The sequence below is a fragment of the Rattus norvegicus genome, chromosome 4 (assembly GCF_021556685.1).
Source record: "Rattus norvegicus strain SHRSP/BbbUtx chromosome 4, alternate assembly SHRSP_T2T, whole genome shotgun sequence".
In the NCBI taxonomy this organism is placed as follows: Eukaryota; Metazoa; Chordata; class Mammalia; order Rodentia; family Muridae; genus Rattus; species Rattus norvegicus.
The window spans coordinates 52004481-52024977 of NC_141537.1; the positions used below are offsets into that span (position 1 = coordinate 52004481).

At 40.6% G+C, this 20497-nt stretch overlaps 1 pseudogene; it reads right to left on the reverse strand.

Moving 5' to 3' along the window:
• Window positions 1-15898: 15898 nt before the first annotated feature.
• On the reverse strand, window positions 15899-16485 carry LOC147994769 (translationally-controlled tumor protein-like; annotated as a pseudogene).
• Between the last annotated feature and the right edge of the window lie 4012 nt (window positions 16486-20497).

Consider the following 20497-nt stretch of genomic DNA (forward strand, 5'->3'; position numbering starts at 1 on the left):
AAGAGCTGATCAGCCTATAGCAAAGCAGAAGAAGACTTGCAGGATTTCCAGACAGAGTTAAAAACTCTGTGAAAGAATCTCAGGGAAGAGATTCAACAGTGGGACACTGAGGTAGGAGATTTGCTAGGACGTAACCAGTCGTGTGGAAGAACATAGATTACTATAAATGGGCCAATGTAAGTAAGTATAAAGCTATTTGGAAATAAGCCTAAGTTAAGGCCAAGCTTCCATGATTAATTGTAGAGAGAATATCTTGTATACTGTATGGATGCATCACCTGTCAATTAAAAAGCCCATGGCCTATGGCTTAGGCAGAAAATAAAGGCGGGACATCTGGGAGAGAGAAAGGAATCTGAGAGAGAACCTAAAAAGGGGATTTGCCAGAAAGATGTAATGATAGGGATGCAAGGTACCTGAGCATAGGTAACCAGCCCTGTGGCAAAATATAGGCTAGAATAAATGGAATATTTCAAGTTACAGCTAGTTAGCCTATCTACATGGCCAAGATTTTTGTAAATATATTTTGAGTCTGAGTCTTATATCTGGAAACATGAAACTGGGAGGGAAAAAAAACAAGGACAAACTAATTAATAAACCATCTCTGTGTCATTACTATGGCAGCTGGCAGCTCTGAGACAGTACATTGTAAATAAACAAAGCCAAATACCTGGTACATAACCATTCATTTAAAAGGAACTTAACACTTGTGACAATATTCAACAGGAATCACTTCTTTGGGAAACAAATAGTACTGGTACAGTTGGAGGGCCTGGAGGACCTGGGGGCCCAGGATTAGGAAACCACAGTGGTCTTAAGGGCCAAGGACCTGGTTGAGGTCATAGGGTTCTTGAAGGTAAAGCTGAAGACAAGGATGCCAATCATTAAGCTGTGCCACCTGGTCAGGACATGAAGATCAAGTCCCTGAAAGAGATCTCCCTGTTCTCCCTCCCGACTAAGGCATCCTAGAGTATTGACTTTTTCCTGGGATGATCCCTAAAGGGTGAGGTTCCAAAGCTCATGCCAGTGCAGAATCAGACTCTGACTGGTTAGTAGACCAGGTTCAAGGCTTTTGTCACCATTGGGGTCATGTTGGTCTTAGTGTTAAGTGCTCCAAGAAGGTAGTCACTGCTGTCCAGTGAGTCATCATCTTGGCCAAGCTTTCCACCATCCCTGTGTGGAGAGGTTACTGGAGAACAAAACTGGCAAGCCTCACACTGTTTCATGCAAGGTGACAGGCTGCTGTGGCTCTGTGCCAGTGCGTCTCATCTCTGCACCCGGAGTCACTGGAATTGTCTCTGTCCCTGTGCCTAAGAAGGTACTGATGATGACTGGTATTGATGACTGCTACATATCAGGCAAAGGTTGCATGACTACCTTGGGCAACTTTGCCAAAGCCAGTTATGATGTCATCTCCAATATCTACAGCTACTTGACTATATTCACCAGGTCTCCTTATCAGAAATTCACTGATCATCTTGTGAAAACCCACACCAGCATCTCTGTTCACAGGACTCAGGCTCCAGCTGTGGCTACCACAGAGGGGTTTACATTAAAAAAAAAACTAAAGTGAATTAAGTCTGTTAAAAAAAACCCAAGAATCTTTATTTATAGCTAAAATAATATATATGATAATTAAAAGGATATGAAAAAATTTCAAAAATATCTATGACCTTTGAAAGTTAAACTAATGATGAGAAATTTCTATAATCCCTGTAAACCTTATTTAAGCCTTGCAGAAGACGGAGCTCTAACTTGCATTAATCACCATTCTTATTCTCCCAGAACATTTCATTTCTTCTAAGTCCTGACATCAAACAAGTGGCGAGATGGTAATGATGGGACCGATAACCTAGATTCTGACAAATTAGGCACACAAAGCAGACACCCGTATTAGCATGCCACTGCTGCAGCTCTGGGAGTATTCTTCCACTAGGCTCTTAAAAGGAATCAACAGAGGTTAGAACAACCCCCTCCGGCCCCACCCCTTCACCTAGCTTCTCAGAGGCTAGACATGTATGCCTCTAGAAAGAAGTGAAATGACTCCACTAATTTTGAGCTTGATCCAGTTACTTTAATTGAGAAGAAACATCAGTGTCATTATATTATGCATACACTGTGTATGCTTAGGCAAAAAATATAAGAGAGGTGTTGAAGCATTAGGTAAAGTAAAAATTTCAAATATAGTAACAGTCGTTGTAGTTCCTCAAAATCTCATGCAGTATGAGTGATGATACAAGTTTTGTATATAGTATATTTATACTATATACTTGTATAAGTATATTTATATAGTATTATTTATATAGTATTATTATGTATACATATATGTGTGTATATATATACTACAAAATTCATATATACCCTATGCATATGTTACATATATGTAGTATATATGTGTGTGTATGCATATATATTCACACATGCTTTATATATAAAATATACACATATAATATATTAGATGTACATAAAGTGCATTTAGTATATTTATTTTAATGTTTATTCATATTTCAAATAAGAGCAAAAAAAATTACCGTCCTGATCATTGCTCCAACTGGTAGCTTGTTTTCCTTTAAACACTTTGAGTTTCTCTCTCTCTCTCTCTCTCTCTCTCTCTCTCTCTCTCTCTCTCTCTCTCTCTCTCTCTGCTGTGCTGCTGTGTGTGTGTGTGTGTGTGTGTGTGTGTGTGTGTGTTCTTATTTCTATTTATTTAAAAGGCAGAGGTGGATGTTACGTATCTTTTTCTATTATTCTTCAGCTTATTCCCTTGCATTAGGATTTCTCACTGAACTTTAGGCTGGACTGGCTCAACAGTTCCACAAAATCTTCCTGTTTTTATTCCTGGAGCACTGGGGTAGAGATGTGCATGTGGACATGCCTGATTCTTTAACCTAGTTTCTCGGGCTTTGAACTCAGTTCTCATGCTTTGTAGCAAGGATTCTGACCTGCTAAGACATTTCCCCAGTCTTTCAATTAATTGGTAGATGTTTAACTTCCATTTAAGCTCTCAGCATGGGGACCTAACAAGGACTTGTTTACTTTTATAATATTTATTGTGTTTCTATATATTGAACAGAAACCTTTTATTAGGAGTACTAGAATATTTTAACATAATTTGGATCATAAAAAAGAAACTACATTAAAGAATTCATTCTGTCTTTATAAACTATAAATATTAAAGTGATTAATTACATTGCATTGGTTAAGAAAATGTAGCTTCCACTTTCATAATAACAACCAGATACTTTTATGCATCAAGTAGAGAAAAATTTGACGTGCTCCTGTCCGGAAGAGTGCCTAATCTGAATTGTACACATGTGGGAAAGAGAAAAGCAAAACACAGAGTGAAATCCTTGTGTTTCTGAGCACATAAATATGTCAGAACTGCCTGCTCCTTCTGCTAGTTAATTTCCTGCTGGTACACATGGCAATTTGTTTTCTTGTGATAGCATGCTTTAACTTTCAGAAGATAATGCCTTCTAGCTACAGCGGATTTTATATTAATTAAACCAAGGCTTTAGGAAATGTGAAAAGATGACCAAGGGCTTATCCACCAAGCAGTTTTAAAAATTGAATTATATGAATTAACACATGCAAGGAATACCACATGGCTACCCCCTCTTAAATGATTAAAAATCTCCCCCCTTCTCACCCCACTTTCTTCTTCTTCTTCTTCTTCTTCTTCTTCTTCTTCTTCTTCTTCTTCTTCTTCTTCTTCTTCTTCTTCTTCTTCTTCTTCTTCTTCTTCTTCTTCTCCTCCTCCTCCTCCTCCTCCTCCTCCTCCTCCTCCTTCCTTCTCCTCCTCCTCCTCCTTCTTCTTTTTCTGCTGCTGCTGTTTCTCCTCTTTTTCCTCCTCCTCCTTCCTTCTCCTCCTCCTCCTCCTCCTTCTTCTCCTTCTCCTCCTTCCTGAGATAGGGTTTATATAGCTCGGACTGATCTGGAACTCTCTATGTTGACCAGACTGTCCTCAAATTCACAAAGATCTGCCTGCCTTTGCCTCTCAAGTGTTGGGATTATAGGTGTCTGCTCACATGTCTTGTTTGAAATTTTCTTAAGGTTTAAATATTTCTTCAGGTTTAAAATAATTTGTATTGGAGGAAACATTATTCTGAAAACCAAACACAGAAGTTTCATAGCTTCTTGTTTAGTACTAGGGCATGAAGGTCCTTTCTCTGGGTCTGAGTCTGTTCTCACACCTGAAATCCACTCATGTAATTCTGTGAACAAAGCCTTGAGTTATTGGCTGTGTTTGACTGAGTTTATTTACTGGTTGACACACTTTATGACAAGAGATGGTCATAACAGCAATTCATTATAAGATGAAAATAGAACATCAAGTTTGACCAAAGGACAAAGGAAGGTATGGCAGTAAGCCTTGAGCGCCACCAGCCAAATACTGTAAGTTATCACTACTTCCCTGGGAGCAGTGCATGACTGATTTATGGGACACAGGTTTGGCACTCCTGTGTCAATGGGATATAGCTCTGAAATTCATTTTAGTTCTATAGCCTTCATTCATCAGCACAAAGCAGAAGCCTCAGTGGGGGGAAAATGACTTAAGTACAGTGAAAAACACAAATCACAAATGAGTAAACCTGCCACCTGATTAAATCATAAACCACTCTGACTCAAGGGTGACTCTTAGAGATTCAAGCTTATCAGTGCACTCACCACCATCCTTAGAAGTCTGGATGAACATGTGAATTACTCAAGATGGTGTCTGAACATTGTGGTTCTAAGGACTAGGGAGAGACAGCCTCTAAGACGATAGGTCCTGGAAAGACAAGAACAAGTAAATATAAAAGAAATCATCAATTATTCTGATTGTTCTTTCTTTGTACAGGTTTTCTTCTTGAGTGGCATTGTGTGGTCCCTCAAAGGTTGTGTGAGCCGAATAAAATGTTTGCATGTGTAGTCCTTCTTGAATCTTAGGGTGCTCAGGATTAGAGGATGCTTTGCCATTACTGTTTCAAGTGTTAAATTTGTCTCAGCTTTTCAGTTCCTTCCATGAATACCTTCTGTACACATTCATTTCTCTTTTCTCCGCCTTAGTTCATTCCCTCAAGAATGGTTTCACAATGTACGCATCCTCTTTAATTTGCAAGCCTCTCATTTCTGCATATCAAAACTTATACTTAAAAGCCCAAGCCTTGATTCTGCTTATCCTTCAATATAATTCCATATTTGCAAACTTTCAGGAAAGGTGCATTTTACAGCCTTTGTTTGATAGCTATGTTTTTGGTCTCTGCAGGTCTCATTCTGTGTCCACTGTTGCCCCTGTCATGCCTCCTCTTTTCTAGAAGTACATGTTGACTGTGATTGTTAGATGTTTATTTGTGAGAGCTTCAAAGGTTTGATGAATTTCTTCTTGGAGACTTAGATTTTGTGTTTGTTTTATGTTTTGTTTGTTTTCTCCAAATACATCTAGCATCACCTTACAACAATATTAAATAAAGTTCTAGCTGATAGATACTCATGAGAATTCAAGCCAAATGTGCATAAAGTTGGTTTATTAGTCCTATGACAAAGTTTAATCGTCACTCTATTATGTCTAAAGAGTAGATTTTTACCAGGTATTTTTTTCTTTAGTTGTTCTGTTTTGATAAAATACAAAACAAAGATAGACATATGTCATGTCTTTCCAGGGCTGTGCCTCCCTGTTACTTAGAACCACAGTGTTCAACCACTATCTTGAATAATGCACATGTTCAGCCCGTCTTCTTTTTTTTAATGAATTTTTTTATTTTTATTTCAAATGTAATCCCCTTTCCCAGTTTCCCATCCATAAATCCCCTACCCCATTCTCCCTCCCCCATCTTCTATGAGGTCGATCCACCCACACCATCCCACCTACCCACCTTGACATTCCCTTCAATGGGGAATGGAGCCTTGGCAGAACCAAGGGCTTCTTCTCCTATTGGTGCCCAGCAGACCATGCTCTGCTACTGGATGCAGCTGGAGCCATGGGTCTGTCCATGTGTACTCTTTGGATGGTGGTTTAATCCCTGGGAGCTCTGGTTGCTTGATATTGTTGTTCATATGGGGTTGCAAGCCCCTTCAGTTCCTTCAATCCTTTCTCTAACTCCTCCAATAAGGACCCTGTTCTTAGTTCAGTGGTTGGCTATGAGCATTCACGTCTGTATTTGTCATACTCTGGCAGAGTCTTTCAGGAGACAGCTATATCAGACTCCTGTCAGCATGCACATCTTGGCATCAGCAATATTGTCTGGGTTTGGGGGCTGTGTGTATATAGGCTGGATCCCCAGGTGGGGCATTATCTGGATGCCCTTTCCTTCAGTCTCTGCTCCAATCTTTGTCTCTCTATTTTCTCCTAGGAATATTTTTGGTCATCCTTTATCTTGAGCTTCATGTGCTATGTTAATTAAATCTTGCATAATCCGAGCTTTTGGGCTAATATCCACTTATCAGTGAGTGGATACCATGTGTGGATTTTTGTGATTGGGTTACCTCACTCCAGATGGTATTTTCTAGTTCTACCTATTTGCCTATGAATTTCATGAAGTCATTATTTTTAATAGCTGAGTAGTACTCCATTGTGTAAATGGACCAATCTTCTGTATCAATTGCTCTGTTGAGAGGCATCTGGGTTCTTTCCAGCTTCCGACTATTATAAATAAGGCTGCTATGAACATAGTAGAGCACGTGTCCACAGACAAACCATCTAAACAGTACCATTAACTCCTAAAGAAATAGAAGTAGTCATTAAAAGTCTCCCAACCCCAAAAAGCCCAGGGTTTAGTGGAGAATTCTATCAGATCTTCATACAAGACCTAATACCAATACTATCCAAATCATTCCACAAAATAGAAACAAAAGGAACACTAACCACTTTCTTCTATGAAGCCACAATTATGCTTATATCTAAACCACACAAAGACCCAACAAATAAAGAGAGCTTCAAACCAATTTCCTGTATGATTATCGATGCAAAAATACTCAATAAAATTCTCAAAAACTGAATCCAAGAACACATCAAAATGATCATCCATCATAATCAAGTGTGCTTTATCAGAGAGGGATGCAAGGATGATTCAATATACAGAAATTCATCGGGGTTCCCCTGGAGGAGGGCCCAAGAGTAGCAGGACCGCTACGTCTGAGACACCACCAGAACCTGAAGGGATCTACTGGATAAACAGTCCTCTGCACCCAAATCCTGTGGGAGGGAGAGCTAAACCCTCAGAGAGGCAGACAAGCCTGGGAAACCAGAAGAGACTGCTCTCTGCACAAACATCTCGGACGCCAGAGGAAAACACCAAAGGCCATCTGGAACCCTGGTGCACTGAAGCTCCCGGAAGGGGGGCGCATATGTTCCTGGTTGCTGCCGCTGCAGAGAGCCCATGGGCAGCACCCCACGAGCGATCTTGAGCCTCGGAACCACAGGTAAGACCAACTTTTCTGCTGCAAGAAAGCTGCCTGGTGAGCTCGGGACACACGGAGGCAGAATTCCTCTAGGACCCGGCACGTCCTGTGTTTACCACAAGTCCCACACCCGCGGATCCCGGCCTGCAGCAGCTCTCTGCTCCCAGACCCCATGAGAGAGAGACCCAACCGCCTAGTCAGGTGGGCACTCCTGAGGCTGCAGAGTGGAAGAGACCACCAACACTGCCCACCCCTGCCCACATCCCTGGCCCAAGAGGAAACTGTATAAGGCCTCTGGGCTCCCGTGGGGGAGGGCCCAGGGGCGACAGGACCCCTGCCTGAGACACCGCCTGAACCTGAAGGAAACAGACCGGATAAACAGTTCTCTGCACCCAAATCCCGTGGGAGGGAGAGCTAAACCTTCAGAGAGGCAGACGAGCCTGGGAAACCAGAAGAGACTGCTCTCTGCACACACATCTCGGATGCCAGACGAAAACACCAAAGGCCATCTGGAACCCTGGTGCACTGAAACTCCCAGAAACGGCGGACTAGATCTTCCTGGTTGCTGCCGCCGCAGAGAGCTCGTGGGCAGCACCCCACGAGCAAACTTGAGCCTTGGGACCACAGGTAAGACCAACTTTTCTGCTGCAAGTGACCTGCCTGGTGAACTCAAGACACAGGCCCACAGGAACAGCTGAAGACCTGTAGAGAGGAAAAACTACACGCCCAAAAGCAGAACACTCTGTCCCCATAACAGGCTGAAAGAAAACAGGAAAACAGGTCTACAGCACTCCTGAAACACAGGCTTATAGGACAGTCTAGCCACTGTCAGAAATAGCAGAACAAAGCAACACTAGAGATAATCTGATGGCGAGAGGCAAGCGCAGGAACCCAAGCAACAGAAACCAAGACTACAAGGCACCATCGGAGCCCAATTCTCCCATCAAAACAAACATGGAATATCCAAACACACCAGAAAAGCAAGATCTAGTTTCAAAATCAAATTTGATCATGATGCTGGAGGACTTCAAGAAAGATGTGAAGAACTCCCTTAGAGAAACACAGGAAAACTTTAATAAACAAGTAGAAGCCTACAGAGAGGAATCACAAAAATCCCTGAAAGAATTCCAGAAAAACACAATCAAACAGTTGAAGGAATTAAAAATGGAAATAGAAGCAATCAAGAAAGAACACATGGAAACAACCCTGGATATAGAAAACCAAAAGAAGAGACAAGGAGCTGTAGATACGAGCTACACCAACAGAATACAAGAGATGGAAGAGAGAATCTCAGGAGCAGAAGATTCCATAGAAAGCATTGACTCAACTGTCAAAGATAATGTAAAGCAGAAAAAGCTACTGGCCCAAAACATACAGGAAATCCAGGACTCAATGAGAAGATAAAACCTAAGGATAATAGGTATAGAAGAGAGTGAAAGCTCCCAGCTCAAAGGACCAGTAAATATCTTCAACAAAATCATAGAAGAAAACTTCCCTAACCTAAAAATAGAGATACCCATAGGCATACAAGAAACCTACAGAACTCCAAATAGATTGGATCAGAAAAGAAACACCTCCCGTCACATAATAGTCAAAACACCAAACGCACAAAATAAAGAAAGAATATTAAAAGCAGTAAGGGAAGAAGGTCAAGTAACATATAAAGGCAGACCTATCAGAATCACACCAGACTTTTCCCCAGAAACTATGAAGGCCAGAAGATCCTGGACTGATGTCATACAGACCCTAAGAGAACACAAATGCCAGCCCAGGTTACTGTATCCTGCAAAACTCTCAATTAATATAGATGGAGAAACAAAGATATTCCATGACAAAACCAAATTTACACAATATCTTTCTACAAATCCAGCACTACAAAGAATAATAAATGGTGAAGCCCAACATAAGGAGGCAAGCTATACCCTAGAAGAAGCAAGAAACTAATCGTCTTGGCAACAAAACAAAGAGAATGAAAGCACACAAACATAACCTCATATCCAAATATGAATAAAACAGGAAGCAATAATCACTATTCCTTAATATCTCTCAACATCAATGGCCTCAACTCCCCAATAAAAAGACATAGATTAACAAACTGGATACGCAACGAGGACCCTGCATTCTGCTGCCTACAGGAAACACGCCTCAGAGACAAAGACAGACACTACCTCAGAGTGAAAGGCTGGAAAACAACTTTCCAAGCAAATGGTCAGAAGAAGCAAGCTGGAGTAGCCATTCTAATATCAAATAAAATCAATTTTCAACTAAAAGTCATCAAAAAAGATAAGGAAGGACACTTCATATTCATCAAAGAAAAAATCCACCAAGATGAACTCTCAATCCTAAATATCTATGCCCCAAATACAAGGGCACCTACATACATAAAAGAAACCTTACTAAAGCTCAAAACACACATTGCATCTCACACAATAATAGTAGGAGATTTCAACACCCCACTCTCATCAATGGACAGATCATGGAAACAGAAATTAAACAGAGACGTAGACAGACTAAGAGAAGTCATGAGCCAAATGGACTTAACAGATATTTATAGAACATTCTATCCTAAAGCAAAAGGATATACCTTCTTCTCAGTTCCTCATGGTACTTTCTCCAAAATTGACCATATAATTGGTCAAAAAACGGGCCTCAACAGGTACAGAAAGATAGAAATAATCCCATGCGTGGTATCGGACCACCACGGCCTAAAACTGGTCTTCAATAACAATAAGGGAAGAATGCCCACATATACGTGGAAATTGAACAATGCTCTACTCAATGATAACCTGGTCAAGGAAGAAATAAAGAAAGAAATTAAAGACTTTTTTAGAATTTAATGAAAATGAAGGTACAACATACCCAAACTTATGGGACACAATGAAAGCTGTGCTAAGAGGAAAACTCATAGCGCTGAGTGCCTGCAGAAAGAAACAGGAAAGAGCATATGTCAGCAGCTGGACAGCACACCTAAAAGCTCTAGAACAAAAAGAAGCAAATACACCCAGGAGGAGTAGAAGGCAGGAAATAATCAAACTCAGAGCTGAAATCAACCAAGTAGAAACAAAAAGGACCATAGAAAGAATCAACAGAACCAAAAGTTGGTTCTTTGAGAAAATCAACAAGATAGATAAACCCTTAGCCAGACTAACGAGAGGACCCAGAGAGTGTGTCCAAATTAACAAAAGCAGAAATGAAAAGGGAGACATAACTACAGATTCAGAGGAAATTCAAAAAATCATCAGATCTTACTATAAAAGCCTATATTCAACAAAACTTGAAAATCTGCAGGAAATGGACAATTTCCTAGACAGATACCAGGTATCGAAGTTAAATCAGGAACAGATAAACCAGTTAAACAACCCCATAACTCCTAAGGAAATAGAAGCAGTCATTAAAGGTCTCCCAACCAAAAAGAGCCCAGGTCCAGACGGGTTTAGTGTAGAATTCTATCAGACCTTCATAGAAGACCTCATACCAATGCTATCCAAACTATTCCACAAAATTGAAACAGATGGAGCACTACCGAATTCCTTCTATGAAGCCACAATTACTCTTATACCTAAACCACACAAAGACCCAACAAAGAAAGAGAACTTCAGACCAATTTCCCTTATGAATATCGACGCAAAAATACTCAATAAAATTCTGGCAAACCGAATTCAAGAGCACATCAAAACAATCATCCACCATGATCAAGTAGGCTTCATCCCAGGCATGCAGGGATGGTTTAATATACGGAAAACCATCAACGTGATCCATTATATAAACAAACTGAAAGAACAAAACCACATGATCATTTCATTAGATGCTGAGAAAGCATTTGACAAAATTCAACACCCCTTCATGATAAAAGTCCTGGAAAGAATAGGAATTCAAGGCCAATACCTAAACATAGTAAAAGCTATATACAGCAAACCAGTTGCTAACATTAAAGTAAATGGAGAGAAACTTGAAGCAATCCCACTAAAATCAGGGACTAGACAAGGCTGCCCACTCTCTCTCTACTTATTTAATATAGTTCTTGAAGTTCTAGCCAGAGCAATCAGACAACAAAAGGAGGTCAAGGGGATACAGATCGGAAAAGAAGAAGTCAAAATATCACTATTTGCACATGATATGATAGTATATTTAAGTGATCCCAAAAGTTCCACCAGAGAACTACTAAAGGTGATAAACAACTTCAGCAAAGTGGCTGGGTATAAAATTAACTCAAATAAATCAGTAGCCTTCCTCTATACAAAAGAGAAACAAGCGGAGAAAGAAATTAGGGAAACGACACCCTTCATAATAGACCCAAATAATATAAAGTACCTCGGTGTGACTTTAACCAAGCAAGTAAAAGATTTGTACAATAAGAACTTCAAGACACTGAAGAAAGAAATTGAAGAAGACCTCAGAAGATGGAAAGATCTCCCATGCTCATGGATTGGCAGGATTAATATAGTAAAAATGGCCATTTTACCAAAAGCGATCTACAGATTCAATGCAATCCCCATCAAAATACCAATCCAATTCTTCAAAGAGTTAGACAGAACAATTTGCAAATTCATCTGGAATAAAAAAAAAACCCAGGATAGCTAAAACTATCCTCAACAATAAAAGGACTTCAGGGGGAATCACTATCCCTGAACTCAAGCAGTATTACAGAGCAATAGTGATAAAAACTGCATGGTATTGGTACAGAGACAGACAGATAGACCAATGGAACAGAACTGAAGACCCAGAAATGAACCCACACACCTATGGGCAGTTGATTTTTGACAAAGGAGCCAAAACCATCCAATGGAAAAAAGATAGCATTTTCAGCAAATGGTGCTGGTTCAACTGGAGGTCAACATGTAGAAGAATACAGATCGATCCATGTTTATCACCCTGCACAAAGCTTAAGTTCAAGTGGATCAAGGACCTCCACATCAAACCAGACACACTCAAACTAATAGAAGAAAAACTAGGGAAGCATCTGGAACACATGGGCACTGGAAATAATTTCCTATAGAGAACACCAATGGCTTATGCTCTAAGATCAAGAATCAACAAATGGGATCTCATAAAACTGCAAAGCTTCTGTAAGGCGAAGGACACTGTGGTTAGGACAAAGCGGCAACCAACAGATTGGGAAAAGATCTTTACCAATCCTACAACAGATAGAGGTCTTATGTACAAAATATACAAAGAACTCAAGACGTTAGACCTCAGGGAGACAAATAACCCTATTAAAAAATGGGGTTCAGAGCTAAACAAAGAATTCACAACTGAGGAATGCCGAATGGCTGAGAAACACCTAAAGAAATGTTCAACATCTTTAGTCATAAGGGAAATGCAAATCAAAACAACCCTGAGATTTCACCTCACACCAGTGAGAATGGCTAAGATCAAAAACTCAGGTGACAGCAGATGCTGGAGAGGATGTGGAGAAAGAGGAACACTCCTCCATTGTTGGTGGGGTTGCAGACTGATACAACCATTCTGGAAATCAGTCTGGAGGTTCCTCAGAAAATTGGACATTGAACTGCCTGAGGATCCAGCTATACCTCTCTTGGACATATACCCAAAAGATGCCCCAACATATAAAAAAGACACGTGCTCCACTATGTTCATTGCAGCCTTATTTATAATAGCCAGAAGCTGGAAAGAACCCAGATGCCCTTCAACAGAGGAATGGATACAGAAAATGTGGTACATCTACACAATGGAATATTACTCAGCTATCAAAAACAACGGCTTTATGAAATTCGTAGGCAAATGGTTGGAACTGGAAAATATCATCCTCAGTGAGCTAACCCAATCACAGAAAGACATACATGGTATGCACTCAGTGATAAGTGGCTATTAGCCCAAATGCTTGAATTACCCTAGATGCCTAGAACAAATGAAACTCAAGACGGATGATCAAAATGTGAATGCTTCACTCCTTCTTTAAAAGGGGAACAAGAATACCCTTGGTAGGGAATAGAGAGGCAAAGATTAAAACAGAGACTGAAGGAACACCCATTCAGAGCCTGCCACATATGTGGCCCATACATATACAGCCATCCAATTAGACAAGATGGATGAAGCAAAGAAGTGCAGACCAACAGGAGCCGTATGTAGATCGCTCCTGAGAGACACAGCCAGAATACAGCAAACACAGAGGCGAATGCCAGCAGCAAACCACTGAACTGAGAATAGGACCCCCGTTGAAGGAATCAGAGAAAGAAATGGAAGACCTTGAAGGGCCTCGAGACCCCATATGTACAACAATGCTAAGCAACCAGAGCTTCCAGGGACTAAGCCACTACCTAAAGACTATACATGGACTGACCCTGGACTCTGACCTCATAGGTAGCAATGAATATCTTAGTAAGAGCACCAGTGGAAGGGGAAGCCCTGGGTCCTGCTAAGACTGAACCCCCAGTGAACTAGACTTTTGGGGGGAGGGCGGCAATGGGGGGAGGGTGGGGAGGGGAACACCCATAAGGGAGGGGAGGGGGGAGGGGGGAGGGTGATGTTTGCCCAGAAACCGGGAAAGGGAATAACACTCGCAATGTATATAAGAAATACTCAAGTTAATAAAAAAAAAAAAGGAAATTCATCAACGTAGTCCACTATATAATCAAACTCAAAGATAAAAACCACATGATTATCTCATTAGATGCTGAGAAAGCATTTGACAAAATTCAACACTTCTTTATGTTAAAAGTCTTGGAAAGATTGGAAATTCAAGGTCCAAACCTAAACATAGTAAAAGCAATATACAGCAAACCAATAGCCAACATCAAACTAAATGAGAAATTTGAAGCAATCCCACTAGAATCAAGGACTAGCCTAGGCTGCCCACTCTTTCCCTACGTATTCAATATAGTACTCAAAGTCCTGGCCAGGGGAGGTCAAAAAGATACAAATTGGAAAGGAAGAAGTCAAAACATCACTATTTGCAGATGATATGGTAGTATACTTAAGTGACCCCAAAAGTTCCACCAGAGAACTACTAAGCCTGATAAACAAGTTCAGAAAGGTGGCTGGATATAAAACTAACTGAAACAAATCAGTAGCCTTCCTCTACTCAAAGGATAAACAGACTGAGAAAGAAATTAGGGAAATGACACCCTTCACAATAGTCACAAATAATATAAAATACCTCAGTGGGACTCTAACCAAGTGAAAGATCTGTATGACAAGAACTTCAAGTCCCTGAAGAAAGAAATGGAAGATGTCAGAAGATGGAAAGATCTCCCATGCTCATGGATTGGCAGGATTAATGTTGTAAAAATTGCCATCTTGCCGAAAGCGATCTACAGATTCAATGCAATCTCCATAAATTCTAACTCAATTCTTCATTGAGTACGAAAGAGCAATTTGCACATTCATTTGGAATAATAAAAAAACAAGAATTGTGAAAACTATCCTCAACAACAAAAGAACTTCTGGGGGAATCACCATCCCTGACCTCCAGCTGTATTACAGAACAATAGTGATTAAAAACTGTATGGTATTGTTACAGAGACAGGCAGATAAATCAATGGAATAGAATTGCAGATCCAGAAATGAACCCACACACCTATGGCCACTTGATCTTTGACAAAGGAGCTAAAATCATCCAATAGAAGAAAGATAGCATTTTCAATAAATGGTGCTGATTCAACTGGAGGTCAACATGTAGAAGAATGCAAATAGAACCACTCTTATTGCCCTGTACAAAGCTCAAATCCAAGTGGATAAATGACCTGCATATAAAACCACATACATTCAAATTAGTAGAATAAAAAGTGGGGAAGAACTTTGAACACATGGGCACTGAGGAAAATTTCTTGAACAGAACACCAATGACTTATGCTCTAAGATCAAGAATTGACAAATGGGACCTCATAAAATCACAAAGCTTCGTCCGATCTTCTGAGGATGGTGCTGAGTGCAATGTTAAGGCTGAATCTCTGAGAGTCACCCCTGAGCCAGAAGCAGCCCAGGCTGGTCTCAAACTTGATTCTTTTGTCCCAGCCTCCCAAGGGATTTAGCTCAGTGGTAGAGCGCTTGCCTAGCAAGCACAAGGTCCTGGGTTTGGTCCCCAGCTCAAAAAAAAAAGAAAGGCTGCCATCTATCTTGGGTTTCAGTAGCTTTACACCTCAAATGGTCATGAAATCCAAGGCTCAGATTCACAAAACCTAGTACTGTCTACATGGCCAAAGCTAGTTTTAATTCTCTTGTAGTTGTTTGGGCTTGACTTTTAATTTAGGCTATGGACTCCTGAGAGTTTTCCTTACAAGTTCATGTCATTGGTGGCACTAAAAACATATTTTAAATATTTTACCTTTAAAGTTTAAAATGTTTTTACCTTTCGAATGAAAAGGTGGTTAATATACAAAGTCTTGCATAGTATAAGATAGTAATTTGGTTTATGACTGAAGAGAGGTGTTGAAGTCACATAATCTATTTTTTATTTATATGTACTTTATTTTTAGACAACCCACATGACATGCTTTTTTCTTAAAAAGAAATGCCTCCATTCCAAGTAAATCACAGTCAAAATAAAAGCTCAAGATGATATCAGTCCCATTTTTCCTACGTTCTGGTGTTGTGTGGATGGTAAGCAGCAGCCAATTATGTTGACAGATGATAGATCCAATTTGTTAATATTTTTCCATCTTTAAGCCAACCTTAAAGAAAATCATGAATAAAGGAAGTCACACCATTTTCACGGTAGTCCACGAGAGCAACCATACCATCTGGATTCATGTTTTCACCAATAAAAACCTGGTAGTTATTGAAATTAGCTTTAATTTGCTTTAATTTGCACTGCAGCTCCAGTCATAAAAGGATTTTACTCTTTCTGGTTTGTGTTCTTCAAGTTGGCCTTTGAGTGATTTCATGTAGTCTTTGATGTACTTTGTAGGCCTCTTTTGTGAGGCTGGTTTCTTCCTGTAAATTATGGTTCATGGCACTGTTAACACCGGTGACTTCTGTGCTTTTAGTAGCTTCGCCGTCTGGACCTTCATCGAAAAGCATTTCCACTAATGAGCAAATCATCGATGGCATCTTCTGTTCTATTGACCATCTTGCCGTCCACCTCCAGGCACAGCCTGTCTGCAATCTTCAGGATCTTGTAGATGTCGGAGAACAGCTCTTTATGATGTTGAGGTCTGGGTACATGAGGTTGTGACAGCTGGGGACAATGGCCTGACAGTGCAGAGCAAGCAGGGTGCAGCTGGAGGAGAAGTGGAAAACAGGCAGAAAAGAGCAACTTGTGTGGTCCCCAACCTCATATCGAAATCACATAATCTTTAACACTGTCATGGGGAGCCCTTGCAACTCTTTGCCTTTGACAAAATAGGCTGAGATTATCCTGTATACATGTTAAAGTCCTTCAGAAGGTGACATCAGGACAGAATAAGTATGAAACATTTCTGGGTTCAATTAGGGAACCTTGCCATGGGACCTCACACAATGGTGGCGTGTAGAGTCACTGCCCCATTAAGGTGTAATTTGCAAGGATGAATCCTAGCACCAACTTCAGGCCTCTGCACATGCAGCCATACACAGAAATTGACATCAACACATGTCCAACATGTGCAAATGTGCATACACACTCTCTCTCTCTCTCTCTCTCTCTCTCTCTCTCTCTCTCTCTCTCACCACAAGCAAGCATGCATGCACACAAACACTGGAAAAAGACAAGAGAAATAAGAAAACCACCAAAAATGAATAGTGATGACTTGTGGGAAAACAACAACAGAGAGAAAAAGCCCGAGCAGAGAGGGGGCATTCACAGCTTGTAGTGATGCATGAGAAAGGAAAGAAGGAAGGAAGAGAGGCTTCGTAAGACATTCTGACTGTTTCTTCACTCCTAGAACACCTCTTCTAGGTCCAGGGGCCTCCCTAGAGCTATGAAAGGAACTGCACTGGGTGGACTATGGCTGTCATACTCTGTCATTGGCTGGAACAATCTTGGGGACAGCATGGCCCTATCCACCAAGCGTCAGTAGCTTGATGCATCCCTCATAAGAAAGCTCCCTCATTGAGTCACATCCTTACAAGGATGCAGAAAGGCCCTGCTGTCCCTAAGAGCTTGCATTAGGCTTCTTTGTAGCTTTTGTACTGGAACATTTCAGGTTCCCCTGTGTATGCCTTAGATTAAAGATGCACTGTATGAGTCCCTTCTTTCTCTGGGTAATCTTACCCCTGAGTGCTCATTTCTACACGAGCCATTTCATACTACAAAACAATCCTTATTAGCATATAAATTATTCTGAATTTAACCTGTATTCCTACTAGGAAAGGTACAAGTCCAATATGTCCTATTTTTCCTTTAGCACAGTGAAAGCTTAGAATACTAATGGAACTCTCACTGACTTTCCACTTTCTCCCACCTCCCTATTATAAACCATGCAAATATTGATTCTTGCCATCATCGATTGCTTTTTCTTGCTCACGCTTCTTTCTTTCTCAAGTCCATGTGACCCTCTTATAAAAGGTATTAAATGGGGTTGGCTTCTGGTTTTGTCCTGGATTTAAGCGGACTCCCAAATTGCTATGTTTGATCAATGAGCCATTCTCTGTAGCTTTTTAGGCAGCGTAGGAGGAGGAAAAGGGATTAGTTTGATGGCGGGAAAGCTTCTTTGTTGCTCTCTGAGGTCACAGAAGATGAAGACAGGACCCAAGGTAGTAACGGCAGAGAAAAAGACTGGCATCTCATGAGCAGTCAGGGTCATTTCTCCTTTGAACGATTTCAGAGTGGGTGTTGAGTCGAGCCAGCTCTCAGGTCACCACTATGGACTTTATGGAAAAGAACAGAAAGTAATTATTCGTGTCTAGCTAGTAGAGGTCTCCATATCCCTCCATAGAAGTTTGGCATGTTGGTCTCAGCTTTAAACTGAGTTTGGCTTCATCTACATTGGGCAGAATCAAAGCCATCCTAATCCCGGTCTTCCTCTAACACTTCCCTCACTGTGTCCACAGCGTTTAGGAAATGCCACTTGACCCATTAGTTATATACAGAAGATCACCATCCATCTATGGGAACCTGGGAAAAGAACCTTAAGGTCTCCCCTATGCTTTATGACATGAAATGTGTTACATTCACTGTCTAATATCATAAGCCAAGTAATATAATGAGATTATGAATACTGACTCTCAGAGGTAGGCATTATATACACCGTTGATCACACATATACATTGACATCATTTTGGTCACCAAATCCATCACTGATTCAGTCTCCATTCATGAAGACACATAGCCCAACTTCAGTTTCAACTTCAGTGTACAGCTATTAGACACATTGAATAATTTTCACTTAAATTAGTTCAGAAGTCTGAGTTCTATTTTAATGACAGTTATTTAAAATTCTCCTTTAGAGTTTTTAGTTTCAAATGCCAAACCAATTAAATAAGACATTTTAGATAGTCGCTTGCATCCATTACTGAATAATTGTCTTTAATCTATAACTATTTGCAAAGTGCTTTTCTTAATTACTGGCCATGTGGCAGCTGTGTTATAATCTAAAGCCTTTTTTTTGTTACTAGTTTTAATGTATTAAAGCCTCGTACTAATCATGTTTATTTTTAAAAATAAAGTACTTTCCTCTATTTTTAAATGTGGCTAAGACCAGAATTTGTAGAAAAGATAATTTGGGGGAAGAAAAAAAACCCTAATTACATTAACACTTTTTCTTTTTTCAATTACATAATTATTATTTTCACATATTTTATTCCAACCACTAGAATTTTTTTTTATGTATCAAAGAAATAAGCTCACATTCACTAAATTAACGTTCCTCATGTAAGCTTCCTGAAATTTGGATAAAGAGAAAGATGCCATGTGGAGATGAGTATGAGGATAGAGTCTTAACACAAATATTAAAAAATTATAGACAACGCCCAGTTCCATTTCTCCTCTTTCTTTTCATCTATACATAATGGGATATTCCGTGAAAAAATGTAAGTGGATTTCAAAAAGTCTTTCTCATACTGATTTATTACCTTAAAATTTAACGTCCTGTGGACTTTTCAGAACCGGGGTCTGTCGCCATAGCTTTACGTGAGAATTTGTCTTGTTCTCTTCCATTCTTTTCCTCTGAAATAAGATAGGAACTTTGACACTGGGGCTTAAACTGTTTAATGTATACATTGGCAAGCGTAGAGAGTGAGACCCCTCCAGGTAATAGATGGTAGACGTGGGTAGAGGGGGCTCTCATGACTGAACATTGGGACATGGGTAGAGGGAGCTCTCATGACTGAACAGTGGGACAGGGGTAGAGGGGGCTCTCATGACGGAACGGTGGGACATGGGTAGAGGGGGCTCTCATGACGGAACGGTGGGACAGGGGTAGAGGGAGCTCTCATGACTGAACAGTGGGACAGGGGTAGAGGGGGCTCTCATGACTGAACAGTGGGACAGGGGTAGAGGGGGCTCTCATGACGGAACGGTGGGACATGGGTAGAGGGGGCTCTCATGACGGAACGGTGGGACATGGGTAGAGGGAGCTCTCATGACCGAACAGTGGGACATGGGTAGAGGGGGCTCTCATGACGGAACGGTGGGTTGTTGGCTGAAAGACCATGTTGATGGGTTCTGCATTGAAGTGAGGCATGTGATTAGAACTCTGTGGACACCCGCTCCAGCTCCAAAACCAACACAAAACCATTGCAACCAACATAAAGGAATCGCCATTAAAGCCACAGAAAGGGGAACTATTTCATTTTTCCCTTCTGTGATGGCTACTCTTGGTTGTCAACTTGACTATATCTGGAATTAACTAAAACCCCCAAATGGAGGGCACACCTGTGAGGGATTTCTGCTTAATTCGGAACGGGAAGATTTGCTTCTATTTCAGATGTTAGAGGTAGGAAATCACACCTTTAATGTAGATGTCTAATCCAGATCAAATCTGGGTCATGTCTTCAATTGGAAGCCTAGGTAAGGACATGGAAGAAGGAAGCTTTTGCTCTTTGCCTGTCTGCTCTCGTTTTGCTAGCAAGTCTTCTCCTTCACTGGCATTAGAACTTGCTTTTTCAGGAATCTAGCCTGAAGAGCAGCTGAGACAGCTAGTCTCTTGTTCTGAGCAGCTATTGGGTTCTTGATCTTTCCAATCACAGCTAGACATTATTGGATTAGCTAGGCTGTCACCTTTATTAAAGTTCTAATAAATCC